At 44.0% G+C, this 19,609-nt stretch overlaps 1 protein-coding gene across 1 annotated transcript in view; it reads left to right on the forward strand.

Annotated features, from left to right (window-relative positions):
* LOC144691099 (transmembrane channel-like protein 5) overlaps positions 1-19,609 on the forward strand; it is a 264,020-nt gene that overhangs the window by 58,779 nt on the left and 185,632 nt on the right. The gene's annotated exons all lie outside the window — the stretch shown is intronic.

The following is a 19,609-nucleotide window of genomic DNA, read 5'->3' on the forward strand; positions in this document are numbered from 1 at the left end:
TGTTCCCATCATTCTGCTGCCCTTGTCCTTCTAGATGGTAGTGGTCATGGGTTTGGAAGATGCTGTCGAAGGAGCCTTGGTGAATTCCTGCACTGCAGGAATGGTGCACATTCAGGTGAGAATCCATTAAGTATAGGTGCTGCGGTGCATATGGTCTTAATTGGCATCTGACCCTTACATGGGCATATCAGAATGGATGCAGGCTCTAAGAATCAATGGCAGAGACAACATGAGCCCTACAAACCTCCATCTTCCCAGTGCATTGGTCAGGGGGTTCAAGGCACCATGCTTGCAGTCAGGACATAAGTACAAGGACTGGGTATTCATAGTTGTTGTAAAAGCCACTGGAACACAACCAACACAAGGCTGACTGTGGCTCCTAGGACTTGGGTCTTTTGACCCTCATGAAGTCCCTCATTGTGAATGCGCTTTCACGTCTGAGGGGGAAGATCACCCAGTGTAGTCCTCCAGGATGATATCATCCTGCAAGAGGTGGATTTGGTATGCATGTGCAGACTAAGGGAAAGTCAAGGGCTGGAGAATGCATAGCTGCCTTGTATATGGGTGAAGGCAATTCAACGGAAACTACCATTGATTGCTCAGTTGTATCCATTCACAGAAACAAGGTGGAGTAGAGAATGCAGGCTGAAGCAATGCTGCCTTCTTAATAGCCTTGATTAGAATGAGGAGAAGGGCCGGTCACCAATTGGCACAGCTCAGGGAAGAGTGTTGCCCTGAGGAACAAGAGCCAGTGGGGCCCCAGGGAAGCTCCTGATGAGGAGGGGCCAAATCCATAAGGACGTTTGGCATGACCAAGGGTCTATGGAAGACACATCTCATACATGGAGATGAGCAAAAAACAGTGCCACAGATGTCTTCGCTTATCTAGGGATGTGGTAGCTCATATTTTCCACATTCTCCCCAAGATGGTAAAACAACCCCAAATTGGTCTGTTCAAAACAGTTCCCCAAAATGGTGAAATTCCCCTTGGTTCATGTATAACCAGCCCACAACCGCACATAGTCTCCAGAATGGAAATTTCCACCCTATATTTCTGTTCTACAGAAGCTCAGCCACAATTTCACAGGAAAACCAAGAAACCTCCAACCTCCATTGTCTTCAAACAAGCAAGAGAAAGAATCCTTCAGGCCTGGATCGCTTTTCATCTTAAACGTGTTATGATCCCCAGCTGAGGTCACCCCTGGACAAGCCTAATCCCAGACCCAGCTTGATAGATCCTAACTTGTATTTGTTTGTTTAGATATGTGGAGAGTGGCTGCTGAACAGTCACTGGTCAGCTAATGACCTTTTAACAAAAGAATAAAACATTTATTAAAGAAGAAAAGATGAACTATATTACAATACTCCTTCACCCACAACTATACCTTTACAAATATATACAGATTTTTAAAGATAACACAAGTTACAAAACCTATCTCATACCCTAGTGTCCACAGTAAGTATATAGTCCATGTACCAATAGGCACCCTGTGGTCTGACACACCACACTCTGAAACCAAGTGACAAATGCCACCTCAACCAGATGGTATCAATCTCTCCTCAACTCCCCTCAGATGCTTGTCACACCGTGAGCCTTCTGGTTTCACCAAACTCTGTCTTTTACATGAGGATTTCCAATCTTTACTCTCCAAGACCTCGCTTTGGAATCTTCCCCGAAACCGACACTTTCTCTCAGATGCCTTCCACAAGGGTTCACCTCCAGGGTTTCAAACTCTCCTTCCAATGATCCTCTTCCCTGGGTCACCACATGCATTCAAGCCGTCTTTCATGCACTCTGTCTCACCAACTCAGCATTAACAGTACACCACTGTGTCACATGCCCATAGCAAAGAGTTACAGACCTTCAGCCATCTCTTTGGACCTTCTTGCCTCTTGTAAGGTGTTCTCATTTTAAATCTGCTTTCTGCAGCTTTTGCCTCTTTAAATCTGAAGCTTGGAGCCTTTCTCTCTGCCCCTCACTCTTAACTTCACTTAACAGGACCTTTTACAGGTTCCTGTCCTTCCTTTGACCAGATGGTCTGCTTGGGACTTTCTCCTGTTCAACTCCCCTAGATTCTTGGGGTTTTTCTTTACCTTGGGACTTACTATCTGTCTCCTTTGCTCCAGTCTCTCCTGGCAGCTACTTTCAAAACCAACTGAACCTCAAACAGCTTCCAAAATCAAACTGCTGTTTCACTCCTCCCGTGTGTGTCTGTGGGAGGGACCTGCCTCTCTGGACCCCTGTTGCTAGGCAACAGCCCAATTCTTCTACTCTTGTTTGTTTACTTTAGCTGCAACAATCTTAAAAACCTCATTAGAAATGCAGGCAACTAAAACTCAATGTTATCTTTCTTAACACACAAATACAGAACTACAAATCAAACTTAAACTTTCAAGCTAAAGCTCATCCCTAACACTTACCAGTAAAACTTAGTTAAACTATCTCTATTTCCTAGCAAACGTGACTAGTTCCTTGTCACTCTATTAGTAACCTAGTACCTGTTTCATCTCCAGAACTCATCTTTTCTTGTGCGTATGTGCATCTGTGTGTTTGAGGGAGTGGGTGTTTCATTGCATTTACTTTTTGGGTATTATGTAAATAAATGTTTATCCTTTCTTTTGATGTAAACTTACCAGAAAGCCTGTTTGTGTCTATTTTTTAAAAATCACAACACTCAAAAGATTTAAAAGACTCCTTCTCAAAAACATATCTTGTTGCAGTCAACTGAGAGATGAGAAAAAAAGGGGCAAGGTATCCCACCACCTTTCCCCATGTGTTACAAACTAAAGTCATCAGCCTTGACGTAATTCTGTTTTAGTTTCCACCAATCCGACTTACCTTAAAGTCAAAAGCAGAGGTTGGGAATTCCAAGTCCCAACTGCCCCCGGAGTTTCCACGCGTGTACGGACTGGGAGTAGACTACGTATGCACTATTCAGCATTTTAAGTTCTTTGGGCCAAGGAAGGGCCCAAGGAAAAAATGGTGTGAAAACCCAGGACATGTAACAGGGAGCAGAGCACCATTGCAGGGAAGAGTCCCAGGCAGGGGATAGGAAGAGAGGACAGGGAGAGGTTCCAAACGGAGAGGGGGCGGGGAGGGGACCCAAAAAAGAGGAGTCCCAGACAGGGGACAGAAATAATGGACAGAGACAAGTCCCAGTTCAGTTAAGGAAAAAAAGAGAAGAGCAGAGATAGAGGCTCCAATCAGAGAAAGGGCTGAGGTCGGCAGAGTTTAAGGGATGAAGGCTCAGGACAAGCCCTGAAGATCCAAGAAGGCAGCAGAAAGTTGGTGACTCTGTGTTGCGGGTTATTGGGCGAAGGTACCTTTTGGAGCAGTAGTATTCTGCTTGTCACAGCCAAAAAGCTGAAGTTGTGCTTGTGAGTTGGTGCTTGAGTGCATATTCGGGAATCCAGGGGAACAGAGTCTTGGGAGATGAGATTGAAACCCTGTAAGATGGTCCCTCATTGATGTCTTCCATATTGGAGTGACTTTTGGAGAGAATTCCAAGGCGAGATCTTTGAAAGTGAAGACTGGATTCCCTCGTGACAGGGACAGTTTCAGTGAGACTAATTGACTCACAGTGTTTGCTGACATCTGGGTGGGTTGTTGAGAAATCCATGGAATCTATCTTGATCGCATCTATCACTTATTGTGTAGTGTGGTGTGTTTGATCACAGTTTGCTTGTTCATTCACATGTACCTCAGGTTAACCCTGAATTTTAGAGTATAAGATAGGTATCGTAAATGGTTTTATTTTTCTGACCTTGTATAGTAAAGTTTATTTTTCACAGTATCACAGTGTCTTTACAGTGCAGAAGGAGGCCATTCGGCCTATTGAATCTGTACTGGCTCTCTTAAACAGCATTCCACCTAGTCCCACTCCCCTGACTTATCCCCGTAACCTTGCACATTCCCTCTTTTCAGGGAGCAATCCAATTCTCTTTTGAATACCTTGATCAAACTTACCTCCACCACCCTTTCAGGAAGTTTGTTCCAGACTCCAACCACCCTCTGGGTGAAAAATGTTTTCCTCACATCACATTTACTCCTTTTGCCAATTATTTTGAATCTGTGACCTCTAGTTCTTGATGCTGTCTTGAGTGGGAACAGTTTCTTCCCTGTCCATATCCCTCAGGATCTTGAATACCTCTATCAAGTCTCATGTCAGCCTTCTTTTCTCCAAGGAAAACAGACCCAACCTCTCCAATCTATCCTCATAGCTACAGTTCTTTATCACGGGAAACATTCTTGTGAATCTCCTCTGTACTCTCTCCAATGCCTTCACATCCTTCCTCAAGTATGGTGCCCAGAACTGGACACACTACTCCAGATGAGACCTAACTAGTGCCTTATATAAGTTCAATTTGACCTCCTTACTCTTGTACTCAATGCCCCTATTAATAAAGCCTAAGATACTATATGCTTTATTAACTGCTCCCTCAACATGTCCTGCCATCTTCAATGACCTATGTACATATACACTGAGGTCCCTCTGTTCCTGCACCTCCTTTAGAGGCTCTCCCTTTATTTTATACTGTCTCACCATATCTTTCCTGCCAAAACGAATTATCTCACATTTCTCTGCATTGAACTTCATCTGCCACTTGTCTGTCCAATCCACCAACATGCCTATGTCCTTTTGAAGTTCAAGACTATCCCCATCACAGTTGACAACATTTCCAAACTTCATATCATCCACAAATTTTGAAATCATGCCCAGCACACCACAGTCTAGGTCATTAATACGTATCAGGAAGAGCAAGGGTCCCAACACTGACCCCTGAGGAACTCCACTACAAACCTTCCTCCAATCTGAAAAATAACCATTTATCACTACTCTCTGTTTCCTGTCACTCAGCCAATTTCTTATCCAAGCGCCTACTTTCCCTTTTATTCCATGAGCCAGAATTTTGCTCACAAGTCTGTTGTGTGGCACTATATCAAATGCCTTTTGAAAATCCATATACACCACATCAACAGCATTTCCTTTATCAGCCTTCTCTGTTACCTCCTCAAAAACCTCCAGCAAGTTAGTTAAACATGATTTTTCCTGATGAACCCACATTGGCATTCCTTAATTACCCTGTCTAAGCGATTATTGATTTTATCCCGTACTATAGTTTCCTGAAGTTTCCCTACCACTGAGGCCAAATTGACTGGTCTGTAGTTGCCAGTGTTATCCTTGCACTCCTTTTTAAACAAGGGTGTAACATTCACAATTCTCCTGCCCTCTGGCACCTCCCCTGTGTCTAAGGAAGACTGGAAGATTATCACTAGTGCCTCTGCAATTTCCATTCTCAATTCCCTCAGTACCCTTGGATGCATCTCATCCGGTCCTGGTACCTTATCTATTTTAAGTAAAGATAGCCTTTCCAACACCTCCTTCCTCTGAATTGTAAGTTCTTCTAGTGTACCAGTTATCTCCTCTCTCACCTCGGCCTGATAGCAAGTTCTTCCTTTGTAAAGGCAGATGCAAAGTACTCATTCAAGTACTTGTTCAAAACCCGTGGAATATTATGGCTTTATTCACTTAGCAAGTGTCTTGATTCTCAAACTTTGTCTACTTTAAACAAAACATTATTGGTCCCTAACCAGATCTTACCAAAAACTTGGGGGTCTGTTCTAGGGTTGTAACAAAACAAATAAGTTCATGAAATCATAAGGATCAATTCAAATCCAGAAGCCTTGGCAGAAAATGAGCTGGCAGACAATTGAAATGGACCATTAGTTTAATGGTTTGAAGCTGTCACCATAATTGATAACAGTTATGATTTTATTTAAGCACTAGTGAGATTTAATACATTGCAGCAATTGAGCAGCAATTTACTAAGAACAAGTGTTACATTGTTACATTGTTCTTTGAATAGTAGAAGATGTGGCCCATTCCCCCTACCTTCTCCTCAAGTACGTGTCTACAGCTAACTCGTGTTCTTCAGGCCCTTCTATACCGAGAAAGGTTCAAACCTTCTAGGATATGCCCCAAAAACCAGAATTACAGGGAATTCCACACAAGAACGGGCACAGCAGGTTCTGTGGTGTGCTCTTTGGCCTTAGCACAAGATTTTTCTGTACTCATTTTCTGTTTCCATGGTTGATGACGCAGCTTTGGACCTTGAGCACAATAGGAGTTCTAGCCATCAATAAATTATTGATTTTTAACATAACTTTTTGGAACTCTACCAGTTGAGAAGTAAATTCAAAGTAATTAACCCACTGACAAGCAACCTTAACATTAAACTGCAATTTAGAAAATCTTGATGCTGGAAAATAGTAAAAGGGAATTATATTTGATTATATTACAGCAATTTACAAAACTGCATATTCCTGTAGACTTGGAAAGAGATAAGAGGTAAGGCTGCGGACCAAAAAACATGATAGTAAACACGCAATAGGAAATAAATGGTGGCAATTGGAATAGGCAAGGAAGGTAACCTATGTAGGACTGGTAGGCCTTTATACTCACTTTGTTCTTTTCCCCCTATTTTCTTTGAGAATAACAAGTGATACTGCACTTGCCAGAAGTCAGCAGATAGTCCAAAGCAGTGTATTTTTGGAGAACAGTAGCTTTAAAGAAAAGATTGGGGTGATTTAGTTTTCGCAATACCTAATTTCTCATAAGCCCATATTCTTACACCCACAACAACAGTTTAGGTCTCCTTTGTACAGGGCTTCCCCTCCCCATACATCTTCCTCATTTGACACACTTGAGTGTCAAGGAGAATTCCATCAGTTACCTGCAGCAGCCTCCAACTGCTTAAGCCTGTACACTGCCGAGCTGCCTCTTCCCAACACTCTTGGGTGAGAACCTGTCCATGGGCATGCAGATATTAACCACAGCAATAGAATTTTACAGCACAAAAAGAGGCCATTTAGCTATTGGTGACTGTGCTGTCTGCAAGAACTGACTACTAAATCCTATTTCCCTGCCCTTACTCCATATCCTTTTAAATTGTTTTTCATATATGTTAAGTAATTTCCCTTTTAAAATTTCCTTTAAAATTCTCATACCTCTCCCTTTATTCCTTCAGTATTAATCTTAACTTTTTAAAATGTATTTTCCATTTATGATCTTTCAATTCCCGAAGGCAGTGATCATATCTGAGATATGGTTAATGATTCACCAGTCCATGGAGCTGGTAAAAAAAAACTTGCCTCTTCCTCTGCCCTGACTCCTCTTGCCTGCACAAGCCTTTAGTTAGAATGGCAGTCATGCCCAATGAACCCAACCTATATAGTTAAAGAATGCAAGTGCAGGAGATACAACACCTGCTCTTTTACTTCCTCCATTCCCACTGACCAAGGCTGCAAAACATCTTCCCAGCTGAAACTCCGATTTGCATGTGCTTCTTTCAGTTTAGTATACTGTATTCGATACTCATGATGCTATCTCCTCCACACTGGGGAGACTAAATGCAGATTCGGTGACTGCTTTTTTGAATACAGTACACACACATGACCTTGGGTTTCCTTCCACCTTTCATTTTAATTCTCCACCTAACTCCCATTCTGACCTCTCTGCCTCAGTGTCCTACACTGCTCCAGTGAAGATCAACAAAAGCTCAAGGAACAGTACCTCATCTTTCAATAAGGCACTTTACTGTCTTCTGGTCTTGATATTGAGTTCAACGATTTCAGATCATACCACTGCTCCCATTTTTTCCAGACAGCAGCAGTAAATAATGATTCTGCTATTGCCATTCATATCTCCTCTGGATCCATCTTTTGTTTCTTTCTTTTCCTATTACCATCTCCATTTGCCTTAGACTACCATCCCTTTTGTCATTTATCTCTCCTGTCTTCCGTCCCAGCACAGACCTTTCCTTGTGTTCTTATGCTCCCCTCCCTTTCCCTATCTCTGTACTTGCCTAATACCTGTTACATCTCTAACTTTTCCATATTCTGGTGAAAAAATCATTGACCTGACATGTTGACTTTGTTTCTCTCTCTACAAATACTGCCTGACCTGTTGCGTATTTCCAGCATTTTCTGTTTTTATTTTGGATTTCCAGTATCTACAAGCTTTGCCATTGTATTACATTAAAATCTGAACTTGGGGTATAGGTGTGCGGTGTTGGTGGGTGAGTTCCACAGGCAATTTGAACAACCCAGTTTCCACTAAGTGGGCCAGCTAAAATCACCCATAATAGCTCAAAATTTCTGGCAATTTGCCCGGCCAATGGAAGTACAGAAGCTGGGCTACTCTAAAGTACACACAGTGCCAGTATCTGAATCGATGGCTGCGAGTGTCAGATTGTGTAATAGTGTTTCTTCTTCATCAGTTTCTTATTCAGCTAGGCGTTCAGTCTTCCATACCACTGTCTAGCCAGGCAGTAGTTCCTGGGCATCAGAAAGGGAAAGGCACAAGGGCAGATGGGGGTGAAGTAAGGCAAGGGGAATAATAACAGAAAATGCTGGAAAAACTCAGCGGGTCTGGCAGCATTTGTAGAGAGAGAAACAGAGTTAAAATTTCGAGTCCATATGAATTCTTCACTGCTGCTGCTCTCTCCACAGATGTTGCCAGACCTGCTGAGTTTTTCCAGCATTCTGTTTTTATTTCAGATTTCCAGCATCCGCAGTATTTTGCTTTTATCTTAGAAGGCAAGGGGAAGTTAGTTACAGCAATTGCACATTGAAAATCACGATAAGTTGTGAGATGAGGCAGAAGTGGGATTTTCGAAGGTGGATTGGGCAGGAAAATGTCATCTTCCTATATAGTTTCAGCCCTGCCGCAAATCACTGTCTCAGTGACAAACGCACCATTGATTGCCGGCATTGTACATGGGGGAGAGCACATATAGCTATGCTTGCCTTCTGTGGGTTAGCTGCTGCTGCCAATTGTAGGTTAACTACCCATCAAGAGAGGGGGAAGTGTATCAGTGAGTGTGGTGCAATGTGTTTGGGTGATGTGCCTGCAACAGTTGAATGGCCAGCGTTGTGTACAATCTGTGAGATGCGGGTGTGAGACTTGCAGCAGTGCTAACAGTGTGAGGGTGAAATTAAGCTATGAGTGCACGACAGCTTGCCAGAAATTTAGACAATGTTAAGTAATTTAGCCCTGCCCACTTGGAAAGTGGTGGGACTCATAGTGGGTGAAGGGAGTGTGGTAAATGGAGCAGTGAATGAGACTCGTGGTGCAGCTGGTAGGATTTGGCATTTGAAAATGCATTCATTGACCTTGACCACTTGTGTGAGGTCATTAAACTTCCTTCAGCCCTGCATTCTGGTCCCCAGAGTTAAACTGCTGGCATTGGCCACAATGGCTACCTGCTGTCATTGCTTTCTTGGTAACTGCCTTCAGGAACTTCTGATCCTCTGAGGCAGGGTGACCTCTCTCCTCCTGCAGCAAGGCCTCCAGGGTAGCATCATAGAACCTTAGGACACGCTGTTGGGTCTGTTGTGTCATTTTTGTTGGTTCTTCCTCATCTTTCACACCTCTTACACCATTTACAGCCTCTGCTATAGCCAGGATGCACCCCACCTTTGAGGGCTGTAGTCTTGCTTTAAAATAGAGCAAGCTAGCTTTAAATAGTTGCATGAATTGGGCCTCATGCTGAGGTGTGCAGTGTGTTCAGCAGAGACCTGGAGGTCACAGTGATTATAATTAACAGGCAGTAGGAAGTTTGCATGCTGCCTGTATTACTTTGAGTTGGCACAGGTTAATTGGACATCATGATTCTCATGCCAGATTTTGAGGGCTATCCAAGTCAGAGCGGTTGTATGATGTTGTATGTGCCTGCATGTCACTGTAATGTAAAGGTGCTCTGCAGAGCATTAACCTTTGCTCTGCAAATGAAAATAGCACAGCCCGTGGTATGATGCATTCAGTCACATGGTAATAGACTGAGAGAACAGTCTAGAAAGAACACCCTGGAACCAGCCTGAATGGAGGTAATACCGCCATGCAGGACAGTAACCTGAGATCTATAAATAATTAAAGATTAACAATAAACAGTTCATGTTTAAATATACAAGTCTTAAGATCTCATCTTTGAGACACCATTGTGCACCATATTACAACATGGTTGGCAACTGTGAGAGCTCCTAAAAGATATCACATCAGACAGAGTACCATAATCTGACATGGTGATCCACCAGAGTGAGTGGAAGCCCATTACAGAAAATTGTAAGAACCCGAGTGACACAGTTCACATGATGTTGAGCAAAAATACAAAAAAGTAACTGTACTTACATTTTAGAATAGGTGGCAGTCCCAGGGTTTAGCAGGTTGCAGCAGTGGTAGCCAGGCTGCACTATAGTTTAAAAAAAATCAGCTGGCAGCATCAAGAGAGAAACCTGCAGCATACAGTAAAAAAAAGAGAAAACCTGCAGAGTTTAAGAGACAGGGAACCCTTTTCAGTTTGGAAAATTAAAGTTATTCAATAAAGAAAAAAAATTGCTGCTGTTCTCGAGAGTTTAAAATGAATGGCACTGAGTCAAAAAAAAACAAAATCTGCAGAGTTTAAAAGAAAGGGAAACCTCTTTCAATTGGGAAAAGTAAAGTTTTTCAGTAAAAAAAAAGGAGCTGCTGTTCTTCAAGCCCAGCACAGGCCAAAAAGCTGGAACATACTGTATCTGGTTTGATATACTTGTTGCAAAATACAATACCTGCAAAGCAGTTTTTTTTTAAATTGAGCCAAAAAATCTCCCAGCAACAAGATTCCAAAAAAGACAGAGGGAAGTCAACTGCAGCCTGAATAATCACAAACAGTTACTGCACACACTGTCTTAAAGGGGCAATGACATTTAAAGAGGTAACTACAAGAAAAAGAATGGCCATAGGCAGCAGATTAGAAGAACCAGATGCATTCTTGCTATGGAAAATGCTAAATCAGACCCAAGAGTGTGATTCTTGGAGAAGACAATTTTTAGCGTACAGAAGAAGTACAGGAATTAGAAGAAGTACAAGTTGATAAATTCTTGCCTTTGGTTCATTTGTTGGTGAAGTACTCCATACATGACATTTGGTGAGATATTAAAAGGCTTTGACAGATATTTTAAACTCCAGGTTGTGGAAAGCACAGACCCTAGAAGAAGGTCTAGAACACCCCAATAAAGCAACGAGGACAACAAGATGGCCCAGAGAGAGGGCAACCCCCAATAAGGCAGTGAGGGCAACAGGAAGCCCCAGAGATGGGGCAACAGCAACAAGAGACCCTAGAGAGAAGGCAACTCCTAATAAAACACCGAGGGCAACAAGAGACCAGAGAGTGAAGGCAACTCCTAATAAAGCACCAAGGGCAACAATGGACCCCAGAGAGAGGGCAACAAAAGATCCCAGAGGGAGGGCAACAAAAGACTCCAGAACGAGGGCGACAGACAACTCCAGAGAGAGGGAGCCAAAAGATCCTAGAGCAAGGGAGACAGATAGCAGTCAGAGTGAGCAGATGGTTATGAATGAAGGTAAGCTACCTGAAGTAACTCAAAAGAAGCAACATATGCAAAAAGTAAATTACGCTGTTCTACAAGAAACTGGAAGATTTGAAGCACAAGATTCAAGCTGAAAATGCATGATAAACTGAAGTCTTCAATGAACCAAGCCGTTCAAGATCTGAACAATCAAATTTCAGAGCTGACAGAAAAGTGCCAGGAGGAGATAATGACCCTCAATTCCACAGTTGGCAAATCAAAGCAGGAGTTGGGAAAACTCAACCAGAATCACAGAATCACACAGTGCAGAAGAGGCCCTTTGGCCCATTGAGTCTGCACCAACACTTGAGAAACACCTGACCTACCTACAAAATCCCATTTACCAGCACTTGGCCCATAGCCTTGAATGTTATGACGTGCCAAGTGCTCATCCAGGTACTTTTTAAAGGATGTGAGACAACCCACCTCCACCACCTTCCCAGGCAGCGCATTCCAGACCGTCACTACCCTCTGGGTAAAAAGGTTTTTCCTCACATCCCCCCTAAACCTCCTGCCCCTCACCTTGAATTTATGTCCCCTCGTGACTGACCCTTCAACTAAGGGGAACAGCTGCTCCCTATCCACTCTGTCCATGCCCCTCATAATCATGTACATCTCGATCAGGTCGCCCCTCAGTCTTCTCTGCTCCAACGAAAACAACCCAGGTCTATCCAACCTCTCTTCATAACTTAAATGTTTCATCCCAGGCAACATCCTGGTGAATCTCCTCTGCACCCCCTCCTGTGCAATCACATCCTTCCTGTAATGTGGCGACCAGAATTGCACACAGTACTCCAGCTGTGGCCTCACTAAGGTTCTATACAACTCCAACATGATTTCCCTACTATTGTAATCTATGCCTCGATTGATAAAGGCAAGTGTCCCATATGCCTTTTTCACCATCCCACTAACATGCCCCTCCACCTTCAGAGATCTATGGACACACACACCAAGGTCCCTTTGTTCCTCAGAACTTCCTAGTGTCATGCTGTTCATTAAATCATTCCTTGTCAAATTACTCCTTCCAAAATGTATCACCTCACATTTTTCAGGGTTAAATTCCATCTGCCACTTATCTGCCCATTTGACCATCCCGTCTATATCTTCCTGTAGCCCAAGACACTCAACCTCACTGTTAACCACCCAGCCAATCTTTGTGTCATCCGCAAACTTACTAATCCTACCCTCCACATAATCATCTATGTTGTTTATATAGATGAGGAATAATAGGGGACCCAGCACAGATCCCTGTGGTACACCACTAGACACTGGTTTCCAGTCACTAAAGCATCCTTCTGTCATCACCCTCTGTCTCCCACAACTAAGCCAATTTTGAATCCACCTTATCAAATTACCCTGTATCCCATGTGCATTTGCCTTCTTTATAAGTCTCCCATGTGGGACCTTGTCAAAGGCTTTGCTGAAATCCATACAAACTACATCAACTGCACTACCCTCATCTACACACCTGGTCACCTCCTCAATAAATTCAGTCAAATTTGTTAGGCATGACCTCCCTCTGACAAAGCCATACTGACTATCCCTGATCAAACCTTGCCTCTCCAAGTGGAGATAGATACTCTCCTTCAGAATTTTCTCCAATAGTTTCCCTACCACTGAGGTGAGACTCACTGGTCTGTAGTTCCCTGGCTTACCAGATGTACAGCCAGGCAAAACAGTAGGCAGAAAAGGCAAGTAAAGAAGTTGCAATCCTGAAAGACTCCTTGAAGAATCATTATGTAGCCATGGAAAAACATAAGGAGCTAAAAAGGATGTTGAATATTACTTTGGAAAAAGCTGCTTTGGAATTATCGGTAGCAACGAAACGATGCACTGTAGCCCAGAGTGAGCTGGCAAGAGCTCAACAAGAAAAAAGGCAGTGGAAAGAACAGCTGATTTGTCCTTTAAGATCAAATACAAAAGGAATACATAACCATACAGCAACATGAAGAAATGCAGATTGTCTTAAACAGCAGAATGGAAGCAGAGCAGAAGGAATTCGAGGGGACTATGCTGAATTACGGGAAAACTCAAGATGAAGAAGTGGGCTTCGCAAAGAAAAGGAAAACCTGTTACCAGATCTTCACACGCTATAAGGACGAAGTTTATTCCTCTGGAAAATTATGAAGAGAAAGAAAACAAATTTAACGTCACTCTGCACAAACTGAAGATCCAGCCAGCAGAGAAGACTCAACAATGTTCAATATTCCAGGGGGAAGCTGAAAGCTACAAGAAACAGACTGAAGAGCTGACGAAGCAGTGAATGAAAAAGAGGAGGCATTGAAAGGAAAAGGCATCGAACTTTCCAAGCTGTGAACTATGAATTGCACAATTACAGAACTGAAACAAATTAAGACTTCGCTGGAGACAGACCTGGCCAGACAGAGTTGCAGACAGAGAAAGAAAAGACAGAAATTAGATTGGAAAATGTAAATCCAACACTAAAGTGCAAGAAACAAAAGAACACTCTGGAACCAGCCTGCATGGAAGTAACACCACCATGTAAGACAGTAACATGGGATCCGTAAATAATTAAAGATTAATAAGCAATGGTTCATGTTTAAATATACAAGTCTCAAGTTCCCATCATTGAGATGTCTGAAGAACCCATATTACAACAAGAGCCTTGGAGGATTCAGCTCCCATTTCATATTTCTCACCCCCATATGATTTTTAAATTAAGTAATTGACAGAATTTTGGATGTAATGTATTTTACGACATTGTTATACAAAAATCTAATAAAACATTTGCAGTTATCACATTTTACTTCAGCATACATTGGTAATTTTATTTTACCCTCTCAGTGACAGTATAAAATCTGTTATAATATGGTTAGATTAATGTTCCTATTGCACGAATGCAACATTTCCTACCACTTGTTCGTAAGTCATGTGATAAGTAATTTGGCTGCAATGCTGTTAGCTCCTATACAGTAGTGCAGTCCATATACCAGCAGGTTGATGAAAACCTTCAGAAATTTCCATAAAAACAGGAATGCATCAGTAACATCTACCTTGGACTACTGCTGGGTAGGAGGCTGTGCAAGGTGCTGAAGAAAGGTGGCCTCTTCTCATCTAGTTGGACCTATTCGGGAAGGTAATCAGTATCTCTAAGATGGACTACCTTTTCTGAATATAGGTTTAGGATCTTTTTCCAAGGCTCACACTCACTCTCAGACATTGAATGCAGTGAAACTGAATGTCAAGTGCTGCACAGAACAGGCGGCTGATGTGATATCAAACATTTTGTTCAATGCCTGAGATGAATTTTTATCGCGATATGTTTAATATACACTAGCAGTGAGTGGCCCGTAAAACATCTGTGGCCAAATTAGCATCTTTATTGCAACAGCACTTTAAATACAGGGTTTCTAATTATTCTTTCACCAAAGACTGCAACAGAATCAAATTTCTTATTCTGGAAAAAGCTACATAAAATTGCCCATGTGTAAAAACAGGCCCAGGAAAAAAGATACAATTTTTGTCAAGAGTCTGTTCTTGTGATTTCTTTATAATCAGAATATGAAAGTCTAATTGAAAACAGCTTTCTCCTGAGTTGAAAAGACAGGTTTACATCTGATGGGCTCAATGTGATTCAAGGAATAAAATGGACGTAATTTAATGCCCTCCCCGTGGTGAGTTTGGCTACGTGGGGCATTTAATTGGGCGTGAGGATGCTGGGTGGGGACCTTGCCACCTTCCTACCTCCATTCTGATTTAGTCTGTGACAGGAAGGCCCATGGACAGCCTTCCAGCCCCACCACCAATTGCAGCCCTTAAGTGGGCAATTTATACCCACTTATGGGCCTTATCCCGCCACTGCTGCAATTAACCCAGAGGCGAACGAGGAACTTCCCATGCAGGGAGCACGACAAGCAAACCCACCCAGGCTCCCAGGGAGTCCCTCAGGCAAAGGCACCCAGTGCCTGATTGAGGTACCTGGCACTGGGAAGTGGAAGGGGTTGTGGGACAGTGAGTGCCAGCCCTCTGCCCTTGCTGCTGATCCAACTCCATCCTCCTGCCATCACTCACCTGAGGCCTGGGATCCAGTGATGATCTTAGTGGGTGTCCTACCAGCAGCAGCTAATGCCCCCCCAAGTCCTCTGATTGACTGGCAGTTCTCAGCAGATGAGACCTGCGTCCCTGGGGTCCTTGCTCCCAGGGAATGCCGGCTGCTGTCCAGCTACTTGCCTGCGTGGCATTTAAAACAGTGGGCCTTCCCTAAAAGAGGGAACGAGGGGCTCTCACCACCTCTCCAGCTGGCGTGAGAGACCCCTCTTGCCTCCATTAGATACAGCCCTTTGTTTCCGTGAAATCTGTTTGTTATAATTTCAGCATTTTTTATTGAAGAAAACAGCTTCCCAACTACCAAGCTTTTTCTATGCAATTCAAATTTCACAACAACTTTATAACTGCCCTTTCCTTGAGTCTAAGTTGTGCAGTAGCAAACCCATTGGAGTTAGACTGTGTAGAAACTCCAGAGGATATGGAATCAACGTTGATGTATTCTTTTAATTCAACTTTCTAAAACCTTTTCATTCAGATCGAGGCGAATCTTCATTTTTAGCACAAAGGATAGCTTTCAAATAATAAGTTGTATCAAAGAATTGTCCCTACCATTTTGCCACAATCAACCAATTCCATCATCTCATCTGTCCCGTGCTACCCCATCCTGCCCTTGTTATTCCAATCTCTGCCATCAATCCCATCCCATCCCTCGCGGAAACAATCCCTCCCGCCAGGCTAACATTGTTGTCAGGTTCCCCTACCTTCCCCCAATTTTATTCCCCATCAACCAACCCCGCCCCACACCCCCCACCCCCACCCTGCTGCTCCTGCCACTACCCTTTGGAGCCACACGTGCCTCATGTGCTTCAGTCCTCCACACGCCCCATGTGCCTCTGCATTTTCCAGCCACCACACAGCAACAGATGTGCCACTGAAACTGACTAATCAAAACAGTCCAGACAGACAAAAACTAAGTAATATGCTTACAGAAATCTTTTATTAAATATATAAAGGAATATGCTACAAGTTAAATGAAGCAAACATATGTGATAATAATAATATGTATAATAATTTTTGGCCCCAGAGTTGATTCTTTATTCAACAAATTCCCATCTTCACACTGAGTATACTGTCCATCATGTTGTACTGCACCATCACTGTGCTATAAATGAGATAGATTCAAGACATATTTAGCAGGTCAAAACTGGCATTCTTAAGGCGCTGTGGGCCATTATCAGCAGCAGAATTTTATTCAACCATCAATCTGGAATCTCATGGCCGGCATCTCCCCCACTCTACAATTACCATCAAGCCAGGGGTCAGCCATGGCATCAGATGTAACTAAAAACAAGGGCCAGGATCTTTAGGTCAGCAAGCGGCACGGGGCCCACTCATCAACGTGTAGAATGATGCTGGATAACGTCGGGCCGAACTCCCGACCTCACCCCGCGTCATTTCCATTTTCAGGTCGGCAGGGGCGCAGCCGAATCAGCTGTGCGCCCACCAACCTGTCAATGGCCTAATGAGGCCATTTAAAAAGTAATTGAGATAATTAATGGACCTGCCCATCCAACCTTAGGGTTGGTGGGCAGGCCGGGGGCCCTGGCGGGCTTCAGAAAAAGCATCAAACCTCATCCACGGGCGGGATGAGGTTTCATGAGGGTTTTCAAAATTTTATTATATGTATGCTTTAAAGTGATGGACACATCCGAACTCATGTGACAGTGACACATGAGGGGACATGTCAGGGAAATTTTATTTTTCCACCTACACCATTTTTAAATTTGGCGCCAATCTCCCTGAGGCAGCACTTAGCCTCAGCAAGATGAGTGCGCTCTTTTGTGCACATGCCCAAAAGAGCGCACTCTCAGCTGAGGGACTCCCTCCCGTCCGCACAGGGAGTGCATAGCGCTTCCTGACGGATGTCACGCTGGGCGGGCCTTAATTGGCCATCCCACGTAAAATGGCGGCGCGCCTCCGATCGGGGGCGCCAATCAGAGGCGCGCCCGCCCACGCCCGCTCCTGCGGTGGGGGGAAAATTCTTCCCAAGGTGTCAGCCTAGTGAAGCTACAATACAGGACTACTTGCACACCAAACAGCAGAATCAGCATGCAATAGATAGAGCTAAACAACCCCACAATCAAAACTCTGCAATCCTGTCACATTCAGCTGTGAATAGTGGTGGACAATTAAACAACTAAACAGGGGAGGCGACTTCACAAATATCCCCATCCTCAATGTTGGAGGAGCCCAGCATATCAAATGCAAAACACAAGGCTGAAGCAGTTGCAGCCATCTTCAGCAAGAAGTGTCAAGTGGATGATCCATCTCGACTTCCTTCGGACATCCTCAGCATCACAGATGCCGATCTTCAGCCACTTCGATTCACTCCACGTGATACCAAGAAAGGGCTGAAGGCACTGGATACACCGAAGGCTACAGGCCCTGACAACATTCTGACAATAGTACTGAAGACATCGGCACTAGAATTAGTAGCATCCCCAGCCAAGCTGTTCCAGTACAGCTAGTGCCGGCATGCCAACGCACTGTCAACACTGGTAGGATGGCAGATGCCATGGAGACCTTGGTCCAGGATGTCGCTCCTGTACTGCTACACAGGTTGAACTCCATCGCTGAGGCCATAGTTGGTGCAGAGCAGTCTGATCTCACCCCAGTTACCCCTTCTCCTCGAGGGCACTCATAGGGAGGAGGATCAGCAGGTGCACAATCCGGGGCCATCCACCCAGGTGACTCCAAGCATGTCCGGCCCATCCGAATTCCCTCTTCCTATGACCTCAGCAGCTCCAGTTCCACAGGCCGAGGAGGGTGCCACAGCCACACAGCAAGACCCCGAAGGCAGACCAGGGACCTCCTAGTCTCGGGCCTCCAGAGAACACCCGCCAAGGTCATCACAGACAGGGTGTTGCAGTTAACAGGCTGCCTCCACCTCCGCTGTGGGCATTGAGGGAGCACCAAGATATAGCAGCAGGGTTAGGAAAGTTAAGAGGAATTAGTTGCACAGCCTGGACACAGGTATTAATCACTTGTACGTACTGTTCACTATTGTGAATAGATTCCCAAGAATGTTTCCCTGCCTATGGCTCCTTATTCTGATGAGCAGTGGTGGACAATTAAACAACTCACTGGAAGAGGAGGCTCCACAAATATCCCCATCCTCAATGATGGAGGAGCCCAGCACATCAGTGCAAAAGATAAGGCTGAAGCATTTGCTACAATCTTCAGCCAGGAGTGGATGATCCATTACGGCCTCCTCCAGAGGTCCCCAGCATCACAGATGCCAGTCTTCAGCCAGGTGGATTCACTCCATGTGATATCACAAAATGGCTGTCGGCACTGGATACTGCAAAGGCTATGGGCCCTGACAATATTCCAGCAATAGTACTGAAGACTTGTGCTCCAGAACTTGCCATGCCCCTAGCCAAGCTGTTCCTGTACAGCTATAACACTGGCATCTACCCAGCAATGTGGAAAATTGCCTAAATATGTCCTATCCAGAAACAGCAGAACAAATCCAATTTGGCCAATTACTGCCCCATAAGTCCACTCTCAATCTTGAATAAAGTGATAGAAGTTGTCATTAACAGTGCTATCAAGAGGCACTTACACAGCAATAAGCTGCTCACTAATGCTCAGTTTGGGTTCCGCCAGGGCCACTTGGCTCCTGACCCTTTAATGGCCTTGGTCCAAATATCAACTAAATGAACTCAAAAGGTGAGGTGAGTGACTCCTCTTGACATCAAGGCAACATTTGACCAAGTGTAACATCAAGGAGCCCTAGAAAAACTGGTCAATGGGTATCTCCACTGGTTGGAGCTACGCCTAGCACAAAGGAAGATAGTTGTGGTTGTTGGAGATCAATGATCTCAGTACCAGGACATCACTGCTGGAGTTCCTCAGGGTAGTGCCCTCGGCCCAACCATCTTCAGCTGTTCATCAATGACCTTCCCTCAATCGTAAGATCAGAAGTGTTCGCTGATGATTGCGCAATGTTCAGCACCATTCATGACTCTTCAGATACTAAAGCAGTCCATGTGTAAATGCAGCAAGACAATATTCAGGCTTGATCTGGTAAGTGGCAAGTAATTTTCGTGCCACACAAGTGCCAGGCAATGACCATCTCCAACAAAAAGAGAATCTAACCATCTCCCCTTAACAGCATTACCAATGCTGAAT

This window comes from Cetorhinus maximus, chromosome 15 (assembly GCF_964194155.1).
Source record: "Cetorhinus maximus chromosome 15, sCetMax3.hap1.1, whole genome shotgun sequence".
Lineage (NCBI taxonomy): Eukaryota > Metazoa > Chordata > Chondrichthyes > Lamniformes > Cetorhinidae > Cetorhinus > Cetorhinus maximus.